Genomic DNA, 14,407 nt, shown 5'->3' with positions numbered 1-14,407 from the left:
ATAGCTCATATGAAGATAGATCGTAACACAATCCGTAATTAGCAACGTTGCATCGCTCTTCCCCATTTCCTGGGGTGAAGCGATTAGCTTTTATGTGCAGTCTCGCTCTTCGACCTCAGGTAAGTCGATAGATCTTAAATGTAGCTTCGCTTTTCTCTTTGAAATGAGCATGTACCCTAATTCGAGTTTAGCCTTGCTCTTGACCGTGAGGCAAGATGATAACGTAGTATTAAATGACGCCTTGCTAATGTAATTATCAATGTTGTCACGCTTTCCCTCCTTAGGTGTCGACAATAGTATTAAGTCTCAGTATTATGATCGCATTCCTCTTCAGTAAGCTGTAATGTAGAAGACAAAGCAAGCCTAGCCACACGTGCACAAATGAAATATATTTCCTCGTATTACTTTCCTTACCCCCAGTCCTATTAAAAACACCTTAGAGTTTATGAGCTTTAAACAAGACAACACGCTTAATCTGTAACTGTAATTCAAATTGTCTATTTAAATTTATTCAGCGCTTAAAGAAACAAGACAACACTAAATTTGTCGCTCTCACTCGCCTTCTACTGCACGCAGGATATACGTGGGCAATTGTCTTTCTTCCCTATCACTAGAGATGAATATATATATATATATATATATATATATATATATATATATATATATATATATATATATTCGAACACCCAGCGTCAATGCTGTAACAAGAATATAAAAACGCGTGCATGTCTTTGAATAGTTGCAACCTATATAGGTGATTAACATCCACTGTAAACAATCATGCAGACAGAAACTCTCACGAGTGGTCTTGAGGGTCCTTGAGCTACTTTCCTGTCTGAAGTGGGAACTTATACTGTGGTCGACAAGTTTATTTTCAAAGTGGTTGTGTTTACAATATGGCTAGCTAGCGACTTGACGTATGGGTTTACCAGTGAATACTTGGGAATAGTTAGTTTCTTAGGCTCTTGAATATAAAAGTGTAATAATATTTTGTGATACTGTATACATTTTTTCCCTTATCACTTTTAAGTAAGACGTTGCGATCCTTGAGTGTACGGATACGACCCCTGGTTATTGACGGTCTGTCCTTTGAACGGACAGGCCATCATTCGCCTTGATGTGTAACCATGTTCTCAAGGATTGCACACCATCGTGGTCAGTTGATTAGATAATAAAAATATCGTTAGATGAATATAAAAGCTGAAGGTTTCTTAAAAACCTAGTACCTATGATTTTCCAGTCAGGACCCGGATGCGTTAAGCTAAACGGAGGCAGATATTTGTATTGTCTGATTAATTTCATCTATATTTTCGAGACATTTCCCCCCATAGCTTTCCCCGCTTACCTCATTAGTTTGGAGTTACGTTGATTCCCTCTCGTCGTTGTTAAGTATTATCTCCATGCAAAGAGTTCTGTGCGATAGCCCTACCCCTACAAAATTCCATCGTAGTGACTCATACGTAAGAAAAAAAAAAAAAAAAAAAAATTACGGACATATATGCACTTCACTCCAATATCTGTATCGTTGGTGATATAAATTGCAAACAAACAAATCAAGTTTTTCTTTACTCTTCGTCAGGATTTAGAGGCAACAAAAGGGAATTTTGCATATTCATTGAATAGAGAGTCGAGACCGTGTTTGCGGAAGAGATCACAATTCATTACCGCGCTGAATGAGAACCCTCAATATTTTCTTTTTCTAGGTTAGACAAAGAACAGAGTAACTAAAATTTACTATCCATAAACTCGCTGAAATATTTTTTTCATTCATGGTAGGTCGTGTATAACATCATTATCAGACTCCCATCAATCGGTACCAATTCCCTCCGTCCATAGGTGGTAGCACGACAACAGACACTTCGAAAAGATATCCATAAGCATTCGTCCCAATGAACATAACGAGACGGCCATTGAGAACGACGGTACGACCCTTGAGTATGATGGCATGGCCCTTATAGGTCAAGTCAAAGGCTTGGGCTTGATACCATACCCAGTGGTCGTACCGTCGTGCTCAAGTATGGTCCCATCGTGCTCTCAGGGGCCAAACAAGAGCAGACAAAATTAACTAACCACAACCACATCATCCTTTCCACCAACAATCCAAATTAGCATGTTACATCGAGCCACATCATATCCCTTTGCATTTTACATCTATATCAGATGAGCCTCTTACTATTTACAGTGCCAACCAACAGAGATTTCAGGACAGGCGCTTTAACCGTGTATTTTTTTTTTCTAGCGTACTGCGTTTTTTTTTTTTTTTTTCAAAAAATATAGATTTCACTTGAAAACAGTTCCGCATTTCCTTTTTCAAATCAAGATCTATACTCAAAAAGTTATATATCTGTAAAGTAAAAATACCAACATAATGAAACCATTGCATTAAAATTTCTAATCATTAAATACTATTATGTCTTTGTCGAAGTTCTTATTTTGTATTTACTATTTTAATCTTGATGAGCGTCAATTGTTCATATGTTTGTGTACGAGTACACCTTCCAACACTCATATTTGAACCAGCACGGAGTGCTCCAGTGTATTATCTCTGTGGTCACGCCTCTCAGAGGAAGTTTTATTTGAAAATATGCGACAACATTGTTGCCTTAGGGACTACAGTGATGGATCTCGCAAATATTTAAGCAGGTAAGCTTGTATACATTTTAATTAATTTTATTTTACGTGAAATTTTACTTTCGGACGTAGGTAAATTTCTATCTCTTAATTTACCAGTTTAAGGGTACCTAGAACTTATGAACCTAACCTACACTAAGTGACGTCTCCCTAGCCTCGGACACGTCTGCCCAGGCTATTCAACTTCGATGTAGTTTATAACTTTGAGAGGAGCCATGTCCGTTTGCGAAATCTAACCTTGTTTTAGTTGATGTTTATTATCTCCAACTAGACTACAATATTCATATCTTTGTATTATGATTGCAAAAGCACGGGGAGACAGGCATGTTCATATACTTTAGGAATAAAAAAAAAATTGTAAAAGCACAGTGATGACATGTTAGCAAAACCACAACAGAATAATGTAGTATTATAATGCTAGGAATTGATAGTGGATAGTTTGAAAATATCTGACGATATATATATATATATATATATATATATATATATATATATATATATATATATATATATATATATATATATGTGTGTGTGTGTGTGTGTGTGTGTGTGTGTGTGTATATATAAATCTGTCATTGTTTGATCATTTGGATGCATTAGTTATAGGTAAAATGATTTTTTGGAAGCCACTTCATTTTTTTCTGATTTATGGATCAAAGCTGAGTGGTGCCCCTTAAGTATAACTTTGCCCTTTTGTTTTATATATTTTATGTTTAGGGGCAGACTTCATATCAGAGAGAGCTTTTATCACATCAAAAAACTTGCAAAATTATGAACATCCCAGTTTGATTGTAGAAATAAATACATGAACATAGCTACTCATTTGAAAATATAACTAAATAAGTTACATTTCAATGTTAGAAGCTTTCGCTTTAATAATTATTTAATTTGGTGTATTAGAGATCATTTTGACATAGGGGTGATGCTAGAATTTTAAACATGTCATGAGAGACAATTCCATGTGATTTTATAGTATATTATGATTCTAAAGTATTTCTAATGAACATTTGGTCTTTTTTCCGCCATGGAAAAAAATGAGAATTTAATGTATTCAAAGGAAAATTAAAGCAGGTGAATAAATGTGTATATTAATTTTTTTTATTTTGTTCTTATTCATATATACTGTTTACAACTTCGGAATACGAAAGTGTGACATTCTGTCAGAAGTTAAAAAATCATGTATACATACATGCGTAAACGATAATATTTCCCTTTTGTACATGTATATATAGACAATATAATGCATATATTGACAAACCTAAGGTATGAACTTAATATTTTCTCATATATAGATTCTCATATGATTTATGTATTTATTATCATTATTACTATTATTATTATTATTATTATTATTATTATTATTATTATTATTATTATTTTATCATTATTATTATTATTACTGAGAATGGGAAAAAGACTACAAACAACGCAACCCCCAATTTTGTAGTTATTTATAAATAACTACAAACGGTGTTGGGTCGTAATGGGATTGTGAACAACTGTATGGAATACAGTAAGGCATTTTTATGATATTCGTGTGAACGTTGGGAAGGGAGCGTGGCACGCATTGTAACATCTGTGGTGCGGGTTTCTGGTGGTGTGTGTGTGTGTGTGTGTGTGTGTGTGTGTGGTGGGGGTATCCCTGTGTTTACCCTTGTGGAATATATCACGTTTTTCATGGGAGACATGTGTCAGCAACATGTGACGGTGGTGCTCTCCTCCCGTCTCATTTTTCGACATTACTAAATCCAGCATTAGAAGCGCCACCGCCACCACCGCCAAAGGCTTCAATGACCATCAAGCCATACCAGCAGGTGTAATCACTCCTTAATTTTAGTGACTCACGTAGTGATGCATCGTTCTTGTCAGAATAAAACAATGGTTTTCGACTCAGCAATTCAAAGGCCAACATTATAATTAAAAGCATAACACATGTAGGAGAATGGCATCTTCTAGACGTCTATCTATCTACCTATCTAAGTGTGTGTGTGTGTGTATACAAATTTCAATTTTTTTCTGAATTTAGTTTTTTAAAAGTAATCGACTTCATTATATCCATATGAGATTACGTCTAAAGCTAATTCTAGCTAAAGAGACCATCTCAATCTTTCCCAGGATGTCCCCACGAAAAACTGGCCTTGTTCTGGCAACTCGCGCGGCTGCTCTTTAGCAGAAGTTTGAAGGAATTGTTGAAAATACTTTTGAGACAGCGTTAGTAGGTGATCGAGTGTCTACATACGACGCCAGTATTAAGACCTCTTTCCCGGAGAGTGGACACTCCTGTTGAGCAGCGCGGAAAGACTAACGAAACTCGACCATCTCTCATCGTGACGTTCCTTTTCTCTCACGCATCCCTTGGACCCTTGAGAAACTCCCCATGGGTTCTCCCAGATTACGGAGCCGTATGGACGTTCTTTGCTCTCCCTCACTCATCCCCTGGACCCTTACGAAACTCCCCATGGGTTCCCCCGGGTTACGAAGCTGATGGGATGTGTACTTTGTCTCCGGCATTGCCTTCCGGAAGGTGCGGGGTCTCGGAGCGTAAACAACCTTTGGCGCACCATTCGCCACTGCCCGCCCATACCGGCCACAGAATCTGTCACCTTTTGAACACTAGTGAAGGCATGAAATGCCTCAGTTCTCCATGGCTATTGAGGAGAAAATCATAGGGAAATTTCAATGAGCCAGGGTGTTACTTTCAGAGACCATTATTCAAGGTTTTCGATGATGGTAGTACACATAGATCTTAGCTAACCAGTCTCCACCCGGGGGCCAGAGGAATCCTCCGCTGTTGATTACTCGATGCCGACAACACAAGAGACGCCCATAATCCTCCGCAGTTGCCGCTGACTGAATACCAAGCGTCAGGTCCATAAGTCCTCTCCAATTCTCATTACATGCCGACACCACACGTCAGGCCCACAGATACTTGTGGTGAATTACTTACGTGTCTAAATAGTTTCATCTCAGCAGACAAAACACGAATACCATTAGTGAAGACGAGCTACTTGAACTGCGCGACGTAATTTGATTTGACCTGTGCCAGGAACCCCTGGCAAATTTATTGTGGATTCCATACTCCTCGTGTGAGCTGTAGCACAAGAGGATTACAGGGGTCACAAAGGGTGTTAGTCAGATCCCACGTCAAAATCCTTGAATCGTATCAAAAATTCTACTTAAACTGCGTCAAATACCACTTAAACTGTGTCAAAGTATTGCTTGAACTGCGTCAAATACTGTAATGAACTACGTCATATGCTATTGTAACTGCTTCAGGTACTTTTCAAACAGCTTCTAACGCCGTTCAAACTGCGTCATATTCCGTCACCCAAAATCATTTTGATGCGTTTGGTACAATGATGTGTGAGGACAGACGCGTGTCCCCAGTTACACCTGCGTCTTGTGACGTCACTTCCACCACAATCTCCCCCAAGTAAGGAGCTGGTGGAGGGGGGTAAGGCAGAGCCGTGGACTCGCTTGGGACTTCCCCAGTCCTGCCTCCCAAGTGATGCCTGTGATGTTGGCAGCGGCGGCAGTAATGTACAAAGGGGAAAAGCCAGATTTAACGGGAGACCTGTTGGTCTATGACGAGGGTTGTCTTGTGGAAGACAGACAGCAACAGTGCCCTGAATTCCCTGTCTCACTGAATGGGAGATGGGACAGGAAAGCAAGGAAGACAGAGAGAAAGAACATGGGAAAGCCAGATTACGAAGACGGTAACAAGTGTTCTACATGCGTAATCAATGTACATTGTAGATGGAGAGAGAACAGTAAAACAAGGGTGACGATGGCTACTGAAGACTATGAGGGGAGGATGTTGATGCTGTTGGTAGTGGTGAATGGCTGACACGATACGTAGGTATATATATATATATATATATATATATATATATATATATATATATATATATAACCATCTATGTATCAGTATTCATGAAAAAGCCCCGGTGTTGCTCACGACTTTACGAAAGGTTCCTGCAGCTAAGGGCTGCGCTATTTGCAATGAGCCCCGACAAAGGTGGTTTATTTACTCGCGGTATAAGCTCAAGCAGGTGGAGTTTGTCGTGTGTTTGTGCCATTTCCCACGTTTGCGAGGTAACGCCAGTAACATACAAAGAAATAGCCTGATTCGCTCCCACCCATTCTATAACTCATGTAGAATGTATAATGCATAATACATATATCCTGCCCGGTCGATGTAGATGGACACGCATTCACCGTCAGCGTATTAGTCCTTCCTGTCTTATACGTGGAAGTGTCCGCCGCTGTTTAGTATTTTGAAAAGTGCCTGAAGCAGACGCTGTCGGTGCAGAGAAGGACCACTGTACTGGGTCAGTGTTGCCACGCGTGAGGAAGACCATCACACCCCCTGCCTTCAGGTTTATATCCAAAAGTCCCTTTATAATAGCACGGGAAGTGGAGAGAGAGAGAGAGAGAGAGAGAGAGAGAGAGAGAGAGAGAGAGAGAGAGAGAGAGAGAGAGAGCAGAGGTTCTGGGGATATGCTGTGGACCTTGCCAGTGAGCTGCTGTAGCTGGTTGGAGGCCTGGAGAACGCCATGACCTTGCCAGGAAGCTAGGAGAAGCTGGGTGGTGGTCTAAGGCACAGCATGACCTTGCCAGGGAGCTGGGAGAAGCTGGGTGCTGGCCTGGGGAAGGCCAGAGAGAGAGAGAGAGAGAGAGAGAGAGAGAGAGAGAGAGAGAGAGAGAGAGAGAGAGACCAGCCATGCTCTCGCATTACATAAAGCCACATGCGGCCCACCACACACACACACACACACACACACACACACAAACACACACACACACATACACACACACATACACATGGGATGGGGGGACCCACCAGTGTGCTACAGCCTCCCCGTGTGCAGTACAAATAGGTAATTATAACTGGCCGCAAGCTGCTGCGGGCAGTGACGGTGTAAAAACCCACCCAATTTGCGGCAGCCGCATCTCGTGATGTAGTGTACACATACCTGTAAGTCAGAGTTCTCCATATCGTAATGTTTGGCCGTGTTCTTTATTTTGTTTTTAGCTTTTTAGGGTAATTTCTCTGGTTTCTTAATGTTTTGGTGAATTTTTATCAGTGTTATGATGACTGGTTTCTAGTTTCATAATGTTCGTGGTTTGTGTGTGTGTGTGTGTGTGTGTGTGTGTGTGTGTGTGGAGTTGTTTTGACTAGCGAGTGAGGTGAGCAAAGTGGTTGGAACCTATCGCTTATTCAACCAATACAGTGGTTATTAGGGAGTGACACTCTACACCCCCCCTCCCTCTCCCATCCCCCCTTACTCTCTCGTGAGGTCAGTGGCGTTGTGGTTGTAGTTGTTGGCGGCTGCGCGGGGGCAGTGTCCAGCGTCGCCCGCGTTCGTCTCTGTGGCGGGCTGGCCGGCCAGATCGTCCCGTTGGTGTTGTGTATACAGGACCGTAGGAGGGGGGCTATGGGTGAGACGTGACCACAGAATGCGGCGTGAGCGTTGGTTACTACGTGCTGGTGAGAGAGAGAGAGAGAGAGAGAGAGAGAGAGAGAGAGAGAGAGAGAGAGAGAGAGAGAGAGAGAGAGGTGTACAAGTTCTTGCCATTACCTCTTCCTTGGTATAGTGTGTGTTTAACAGTTGTCGGGTGGAAAGGATAAAGAATTGATACAAATTTGTTGCACTTTGTGTAACTGAGGTGGAATAAGGAAATCTGGTTTAGTTAACTTTATCTTTTGATATAAAAGGAGAACGAAACCACCTCATTCCGCTGTACAACAAGTCTTAACTCCACACTCAAAGGATAAACTCGGTATCCTCAAGGGTCACACTTGCTTGCCTTGCCCAACTCGATTGCCTCCATGTGCCTATCAAAATCCTATAGAAAATCACATTTTCGGTGTTACCTAACTCCGCCTGCTTGTGTGGTTAGTCGCGCCGCGAGTGAAAAGCCACTTCGGCTAGGTTCGCGTCAACGGAGTACAATTTCGTCGAACTCACTCGGAAGGAGTCCACCCTTTCCTAGCTACTGACTGCAGCGCTGCCTTGAAGCAGCAGGAGATGGCGGTCCTTGAAATTATACAATGATGAAAATAACAACAATGATAAGAAGAATGATTTTACAAGACAAGCGAGTAATTTCCAACACCACACAGCAAGAGTTAGGGTAAATGCATGACTTGTGAGCAGAAGAGAGCTACTGAGTATCTAAGAGATTCATAAACGTATAGACAAGAGGAAATATACATATCCCAGAGAGATACGTTTTAAGAAAACCTCATTAATCCTTGACATGTAAAAAAAAGGAGAAAAATATCAGATTTGTAGAACGTTAAGGCTATAATCATGCAAGTGATGAGTTTATCGTAACGTCTTCAGCCTGAACAGAGACGAGGCAGCTTAATTAATAATGGCTAGCGCATGTCAGGCTCAGGTCTGGCGAATCTCGACCATACGAACCACTTGAGCACGACCCTGCTCAATGTACCATGCCATGAAGCCAAAGGATCGCAGCGTGCTCAAGGGTCGTACTTGTCGTGCTTTACGATAGCTCCGTCGCTCTCAAATGTCTTTTCGCCGTGCTCAAGGGTCGCACCGTCGTGCTCAAGGGTCGCACTGTCGTTCTCAAAGGTCACACCGTCGTATTCAAGGGTAGCACTGTCGTTTTCAAAGCTCGCACTGTCGTTCTCAAGGGCCGCACCGACACGTCGTGTTCAAGGAGGCTGGTTGAGCAAGACTCGTTGTACACAGACCACAACGATGTGTGTTGCGCTCTTTTAAATCATCCACCAGTCGCTCGTCTGCTTGTGGGGGTTGCCGAGGGTTTTAATGATGTTAGCTTGACTTTAAGGGTCACCTAAATCATCGGCTCATGAAATTTTTAACGTAATATGAATTCTCGTATATTAAAAGAGCCTGACACAAATTATACGTACAACGTACAATTAACGTTACAACCTTTGAGGGAAAAGGGTACGACCCTTGGGTTATCCTGGCCTGGACATTGACCTCTTGACCGTTCAGGGTCAGGTCAGAAGTCATGGCATCAATAACCGGACAATCGCATCGCCGTGCCGAACGATCACACCAACCAATACGTTTACTTCAAGGAAGAAATAGAAATCATCTTGTGACTTTAGCATGTACTGTGTTCTCCTCTTATCTTTATCAATTAAACAGTGTGATGGTATGTGGCACACAGACACAGACACAGACACACACACACCACGTCTGATTCCAGAGCTGCACACATTTGTCGTTCACGCCACCTCACTGGCTCCTCTTGTCTTGGCGTCTCCGGAGACTAGACTCCCTACCCACCCGGCCCCCTAGCAAGGCGCCTACCATCCGACGCTCACTTGTTTAGCCTGAGTACTTCCCGTCACGTCCTTATTAAGCATGTCGGGATATATACATTTTTTTTTCTTTTAACCCTTAGAAATCCTCTTCAGGCCAACTGAGTACTTCCCGTCACGTCCTTATTAAGCATGTCGGGATATATACATTTTTTTTTTCTTTTAACCCTTAGAAATCCTCTTCAGGCCAAGTGTATGGCTTGAGTCTGTGTGTGTGTGTGTGTGTGTGTGTGTGTGTGTGTGTGTGTTTACCTGTTCGTACGGTACGAGAGAATTCTATGCTCGTTGGGCCCCATCTCATGAACTTTACCGTCGTTTCAACTTTTACAGCTATAATGAGCAGCCAACATTTGTAATTCTGTAAAGTGTGTGTGTGTGTGTGTGTGTGTGTGTGTGTGTGTGTGTGTGTGTGTGTGTGTGTGTGTGTGTGTGTGTAAGTGTGAGAGAGAGGAGGGGGGTGGGGGAGTCTGACAGTCAGGTTAGGTATAATGTTGACTCCCATGTCCAGTAAACGCAACCATTTAATTTTTTTTTCTAGGTCCTCTTGTACGTTGATACGATCCTAATTACTCTACTTTCCATCCCCCAAGACCTTAGCATTATCCGCAGATATATTCAAATTGTGAGACGAGTCCTGGTAAAGTCATTTACAGTCGTTTCGGTATGTGTGAGTATGAGTCCATGTGCACTGATCCGACTTCGTGATCATCAGTGACATCTTTTTCCGAATTGATAACAAAAGAGAAACTCACTCCATTTACATACGAGATTTAACGCTGCTCTCTCGATCTGCATGCTAGTCTAAAATATCTATGTTTGTAGAAGAAAAGATCCACCAAAAAAGCTGTCAGGAAAAATGTGATAATGAGTGTTTTAATGTATACTAATTAATCTTTGGTCAATATTATGAAAGATCACACGCACACACACACACACACGCTTAAGAGACGCCGCAACTTGAGAGTTAAACCCTCTCCCCGTAACACACACACATACACACACACAGAAGGCTATGTAAAAGGAGGGAAAGAGGTACTGTTTTTGTGTAAGGGTGGTGGATGGTTGCGAGACTATAGGGAACCGTGAATACTTACATTACACAATTGTTTAAAAGGCTACTTAAAAGTAAAGTAAGTTTCACGAAACTGAGGTCCTACAAGTAGAGAAATCTCTACTCTATGCAAATGATCAATCACACACACACGACTTTAAAATCTTTCCCCAAAACACAAGTAGGGATCACAATCGCGCGCGTCCGCGTCCAGCCACTGAGTCATATGTTGCTCACATTAAGTCAGTCAATAAGTATTCATGAGAGTTATACAACTGTCGGCCAAGTACGGACGAGATGCTCTTGTCGGGAGACGTAGAGAGAGAGAGAGAATTTCTCGCTTTATTTTACACTCTTACTAGTCAACACTCGCTAATAATAATAAAAAAAATAGTGCCAACATAGTTACTTTTGAATGCCGTGATACACAGTACGCAAATATATGGAGTATTATCAGGCTGGAGTATTTGCTATTCATTTGCAAGCCAAGACTCATGGTAGAATAACGATGATTCGGAACACATTTCTTTCATAATAGTTACGGAGTAGGATACACAGCCTAGCTACGATTCTTTGGTCAGAGGCCTATACTTATATGATGGACATATGGAAAATACTGGGTTCTAGATAGCCTAGTATTTGTTCTCAGTTGTATTGAAAACTCTGGGTTAGAAAGCCTGGTATTTGTTATCATAGTTTTACGGAAAATTCTGGGTTAGAAAGCCTAATACTAGATGTCATTAGTTATAGAAAGTGCTATGTTGGGAAGCCTAGTTAGCCTTATGTCTTCCCTTGGTTTTGTGATTCTTCAAGTGAAGGTCGCCGTGTGCTCGTGAGCCACAAAAATGAAAGCAAATACATGAAAAAAAAATAGAATATCGTCGAAAAGCTTTCCAAATCAATGAGTTTATTTCTTGAAATCACACGTTAGCTTACGTCTTCTTAGTTTTGAATTTCTACATATATATAAAAAAATGCAGTAGCTGATATCTCTATTTGAATGACAATGTATTAAGCATACAACAATTTGGAAACAGCACCTACAGTCCCCCTCCAAAAAAAAAAGTTAATGTATTCGCTGTATTTTTTTGATGTAGAATGATATTAATTTACCGTATTCCTGTGTAATTGGGTACTGGAATTACCATATGTTTTTATTTTCAGAATGAAAAAGAAATTGATTCATGTGGAGTCGGTCATCGTTCTGCAGCCTTCAGAATGGTAATGTGTTCACAAACCTTTCTGTTGTTTTGACAGTGATAATTCCAAGGATATTCTCGCTTATCTTTAACATGATGTAAAAACTGATATTAAGAAACAGCCAACTGATGGTTATTCTTACATCTCTCACCAGTTCGTAGCTAATGTTTATATGCAGAGATGGGCTTTGTTATTTAATGTTAAAAAACTCACCGACAATTTTCATGATTCGTTAGGCCTTAGTTAAGACCTTAGTTTGTTGGTTGGTTATTTGGGCTTTTTAGGCTTATCGACTTCCAGCGCCTTGATTAAGGCCGTCAACGTCAAAGAAAGAAAGAAAGAAAGAAAGAAAAAATCGAAAAATCTGTACTTGCTTCCACCTACCCCTAGATATGTGTGTACACGTCACCTGCGCTGGCACTGAAATGCTTTCTTTGTCTTTGTATAGTCATTCTAATAATGCTTTCAAAATCTAAAAATTAATTATATACGTTCTTCAGGAATTCAGGTTATTGTAAGACCACACTGCCTCAGAATGCATTATTTTTTCCCGTGAAAGAATTTTGTACAGAACTGGGATAAAAATGACAAGAGTTGCATTACTAATAAATTACTAAAATGACATGGAAAAACAGTAAATTATGATAAATTCTTTCATAGAGCGTATTAAATCTTCACTGTTGCATGACATTCGTGATGTATTGAAGGACGCTTTTGACTGCAGTCAATCATGACCTTAGTATAAGCAAGAGCCCGTTCAATGTGATGTGAAATATGCATTAAAAGAAAAAAAAATTGACACAATCGCCGGTTGTAATGGGCATGAATGTTCACATGGATCAGAAAACCTCTCTCTTCCCCCACCTTTAAAGAAAAGAATGAGGACAAAAGTAAATAACTTTTTTTTTTTCCCCAAAAAGAGGGAACAGAGAAGGGGGCCAGTTGAGGATGTTCCCTCAAAGGCCCAGTTCTCTGTTCTTGGCGCTACCTCGCTGATGCGGGAAATGGCAAATAGTATGAAAGAAAGAAAAGGGGGGGAAAATTCCTCCGTGGTGAAGTGGTTAGCATTCCTGACCGTGACGCATTCACGGACCACTTAGGGACGAGCGCACAGGTTCGAAACTTGCTTGCGCCAGTCGGTCCTAGCTGTTCATCCACCCCTAACGGTTGGTCGATATATTGGGTACCTAGCCCAGTCTTATTTCTTTAACTTAAATTAAACGCAGAAAATGTTAATGATAATTATACTAGAAATAATAATGATTATGATGACTCCTGTTCGCCTTCAAAGAAATAGCGTCGGCAACGGATGACTTTCGGCCTTCGAGAAAAAAAAAAAAAATCCCGGCTGAGCTGTTCTTGTTTGAGCAACGTGTAGTAATACAGGAGGAAGGTATTTTTCAGACACCACTCCTGCTAATGATCTCAGCATCCCAGGCACTGTCGTCATAAAACATAAATGACAGACCCCCTTTAAAGGTCGGAGCCTTGATATGGTCAGCACAGTTCTGAGTAACTGAAGTTCTTGATAAGGTTAACAGTGTGGCTGCAACAAGAAGCACTATTTATTTATTCATTTTTTTTTCCCAACTCGTAGCTTCAGACAACAGATTCGAACCTGAAACAATATTTGGAGCACGTGACTCGACTACTAGGAACTTGCAGTGACGAAAATCATGACCCTAAATGCCATGCTAGCCATGTGAGTCGTCTTGGGACGTAGCGCCTGTAGTACGATGGGCCATCATACAGAGGGAGGATATATATATATATATATATATATATATATATATATATATATATATATATATATATATATATATAGTCGATCACCTGAAAGTTTTTAAAAGATTTTCATTCGGGTTGTGGTTATAATTTGACGTTAACGGCCTTATTGACGCCGCTAGATGATAGGCTTTAAGCCCAAATTAACCAGCCAACTGATGGTGGTACGATCCTGATTATTTTTTTTTTTGTTTAACGTGACGTAATTAGATACTGATAATCGCTAAATGTATGAATATAGGCTGGTAATCACTATATCGAAGAGAGTAGATTGAGCAAGACGGTGCGGCCACTGAACACGTGGATATGATATATATCTTAGTCTTTTATCTCACCCTTGAGAGTTAAACCAAAGACCAGACCCTTACATTATTACCCAAGGGTTGTCGTAACGTCCTGCTGAAGAAGTTGTT

General features: G+C 40.8%; 2 protein-coding genes across 3 annotated transcripts in view; one reads left to right on the top strand and one right to left on the bottom strand.

The window, feature by feature from the left end:
* The window catches only part of LOC139766323 (sodium-coupled monocarboxylate transporter 1-like), a 70,995-nt gene that overhangs the window by 18,826 nt on the left and 37,762 nt on the right, over positions 1–14,407 (bottom strand). The gene's annotated exons all lie outside the window — the stretch shown is intronic.
* Positions 1,877–14,407, top strand: part of LOC139766330 (uncharacterized) — a 194,230-nt gene continuing 181,699 nt past the window's right edge. The window contains exons 1-2 of the mRNA XM_071694834.1: positions 1,877–2,643; positions 12,174–12,230. The gene's annotated coding sequence lies outside the window, so the exon portion shown is untranslated. The remainder of the gene's footprint in view (positions 2,644–12,173; positions 12,231–14,407) is intronic.

The sequence above is a fragment of the Panulirus ornatus genome, chromosome 57, assembly GCF_036320965.1.
Source record: "Panulirus ornatus isolate Po-2019 chromosome 57, ASM3632096v1, whole genome shotgun sequence".
Classification (NCBI taxonomy): domain Eukaryota; kingdom Metazoa; phylum Arthropoda; class Malacostraca; order Decapoda; family Palinuridae; genus Panulirus; species Panulirus ornatus.
Note: the sequence above shows the minus strand (reverse complement) of the source record. Positions and strands in the feature narration are given on the sequence as shown.